The sequence below is a fragment of the Theobroma umbraticum genome, unplaced genomic scaffold, assembly GCF_002168275.2.
Source record: "Theobroma umbraticum cultivar Fairchild unplaced genomic scaffold, ASM216827v3 scaffold_106.0, whole genome shotgun sequence".
In the NCBI taxonomy this organism is placed as follows: Eukaryota; Viridiplantae; Streptophyta; class Magnoliopsida; order Malvales; family Malvaceae; genus Theobroma; species Theobroma umbraticum.
Genome location: NW_018397276.1, coordinates 2314793 through 2318046, shown reverse-complemented (window position 1 = coordinate 2318046; position 3254 = coordinate 2314793). Strand labels below are relative to the sequence as shown.

At 37.4% G+C, this 3254-nt stretch overlaps 1 pseudogene; it reads right to left on the bottom strand.

The window, feature by feature from the left end:
• Positions 1-545: 545 nt before the first annotated feature.
• Positions 546-1990, bottom strand: LOC110427586 (aspartic proteinase CDR1 pseudogene; annotated as a pseudogene).
• Between the last annotated feature and the right edge of the window lie 1264 nt (positions 1991-3254).

Below are 3254 nucleotides of genomic sequence, written 5' to 3'. Positions count from 1 at the left end.
TGTATCGAAAGATTACTTTTTGCTAGACACATAAGTCTAACTATTAGTCCACCATTAATATTTTTGTTAGTTTAATAATGTGGTAATATTGAAAAGATAATTTTACCTTTCATTAATTTTAAAAATTACAACACTATATAAACTATAATTTTTAATTTTTAATTTTTTTCTTATTAAAACAAAAAAACCTCCCCCGGGTGCTTATTGGGAGCACCAAATTTGGTGCTCCTTGAGAAATTCGGTCAAATTTGAGTTAGATCCGACCACCCCGTGGCTCGGTCAGGGTAGGGAACATTGTTGGGCGATCTAAAAAAAGTAAAAAAAGAAAGGATATTTTAGACATCTCAATTTAAATATTAACGCCGTTGAGCTATTTAGGGCAGAATGTCCCTTTCTCAAAATAGATGTTATTTTCTCAATTTTATTTTCACTTGTTTTGGGCATAAATATTACCAACCATCCCAACGAAAAGCATTCTTTGGGCATGAATATGACGTTTCAAGGTAATGTTAGAAAATAAAATTCAAAATAGTTTAGACATAGAACTTTGTCATTTTAGAATATCATATTAGAATGATTTTACATGCTATCAGTTGACAGACAAGAGTTTATAATAAAGCAAGAAGCCTAGTCCTAACAAATTTATTGTTTGGTACAATCTGTGGGAGCAAAAGAGACAGTCCTCTTTTGAAGGTCATACTCCACCTGGAAATTTATCTGTGCGAAGTTTCCGAAGATGGAATTGGAGTTTGTGTTACTTGGAACTATGAGCATACAAAGTAAGCCGTCATTAGCGCCAAATGTATTGACAGGTTGCAGGCGAAGGTCGGCACCAGTGAAATGGAATAGCATGTCTGGAATATTGGTCTCTGCTCCATAACACAAGCTAAATGTTCCAGAAGGATCTTGCTTTGGCTCTGCTCCAATGGCCTCCTTAACCATGGTCTCTACACTATTGTAAAAATTTGATTCTAGGATCGTCAGTGTTGTTCCGGAATCAATTATGATATTCCCTTGGCTTGACGCTGCCTGTGCGGTCTTGTCTCCAATGCTAATACTTTCAAGATTAAGGTAGTAGAAGGTTGCAGGGGTTTTGGTTATTAGAGGAGTTGAAACAGCTCCGGGCCGAGAAATTATTGCCTCTTGTCCGAATATTAGTTTACCACTAGATGTTGCAGAACGTGGAACCAAACAGTAGGAGAATCTATGATCAATTTGAGTGCCTATCTGAGAAATCAATGACAAGGGCCCTCCTCCCAGGCCAACGAGTCCAGCACCAGGCCTTCTGAAGTTACCTTGATTATTGTGTCCACATCCAAAAAAGGATGTGGGGAATGAGGTTTTTTGACTGCTGGAGGAATCAAAACTCAAGGTGTCACTGCTCAAGATTCCCATGGTATATGAATTGTCTCCATAGGAATAAAAGTATTCACATTCATTTGTGTTTAAGCAGCTCTTTCTGGCAAGAGCTTGGCAAGCCTCTGAAACACAGGAAAGCTTTTGGTATGTTGATGATGCTGCAGGATCAAAAGGAGACGACCCTTGAGAATAACACTGAGTCTGGGGGCATGGAGCGCATTGTATCCATGTAAGGTCACTTCCGGTGTCTGCAATGGCTAAGTATTCCACTGGTGGGGTTCCAAAGGAGAGTTTCATCAGGTAACTACCTCCATTTGGAATCACTACTGATTGGGTGGCTTTTTGATCTATATAAGATTGGATGTTTTTGATTCGGTCCATTGAATGAAGGGCATTTTTTCTTAGAAGCTCTGATGAGGTGATGGAATCATTAAAGAATGGAGACAGTGGCGAATCACGATGAATAAGCTCTACACTGAAACCATATGCTGTCTTTGGTCCAACCACCGATTGGATCACGAGGCCGGAGAAAAAAATGGCAGAGAGCAAAAGAAACGGAGGATTATGCATCATTCACAAGAACAAAAAAGCAGTGAATCTTTGAGAAGAAAGCTAGATAAGATGGGGATGATATATTCTGATGAATGTTTGCTATATTTGAGGGTGTTGCACTTTGCATGTGATCCTACTTATAGATTGGACATCACTTTGCTTTGCTAAAGAGTTGAGGGTAGATAATGTGTACACTGTCTTAACCATTGAACTAATTTCCAATTACTTTCAAAGAAAGAAAGAGAAAAATTACATCCAATTTGATAGAACTGCCAATAATTCCCATTTCTTTGAACGGACTTATACATGGAATCAGTTGCGGTGATTGCGGTGGCTACTCTTTCTCATTGGAAAAAAGTGGCCAGACTGGGTACTTCTGACAACGAAATCTATACCACGTTGTCTCAAGCTGTCGAGCACAATGTAGACATAGCTCTATTCACTTCTTTAAAAACAAATTACTGTTGGATGATATTTAAATGTAAACCTGATTGTTTCAAATTTGTTTCTGTCAGTGTTGGATGCTGTTTCCCCTCTTTTAAGGCAATGTATTGACTTACTTTGTGTGAATACTGGGTGTTAGTCATGGAAATTTGGTTGTTTTGAAATCTACTTCATCATGTAAAGGTTTTCCATCTATATGATGGACTAGTTTTTTTTGAACGAGTGATGAGATGTGACATCAATTAGCAATGCTTTCTAGATATTTAAATAGTCATGGGAAACCAACATTTTTACAGAAAATGATTTCCATGAGTTGTGGAAAGCCATCACCCCACTCTTAATCCTCCTCGGTAGACTAAGAATACCGAGTCTTTCTATCCTTTTTTGCCATTTTCTCGTTAGTTTTTCCATTACTTTTACTGTTGCTTCTCCCTTTTGTCCTTTGTGTGTATATATTTTAGTTATTTGTTTATTATTATTTGTTCCCCTCCTTCCCAAAATGTGTTCCCATGCTCACGGTTTTAATCAACTACCTTCCTTCTCATTGTTTCCTGCTCAGCCTAATATTCCCCTTCACCTCTCCATTGCCCACCCTCACATAATCCTTAATTCACCTCATCATTATTAAATTTAGGAAGGATATATATTTTTATTTATTTTTTTCATATAATAGAATCTACTATGTTACTTGACGCCGGGGCATTGTAAAGACACCTGGGCGTTGTGAAGGACACCAATCATGGCGAGGTTGAAAACCCCACTAAGGTGAATCACCAATTTTGGTAAAGTTAGAAAACATTATACTTATAACTCCTAATTAATAATATTCTAATAATATACTCTTGTATCATTACTATTCGTGTAAACTAAAGACCTAATATTTCCTAACCTAGTCCATT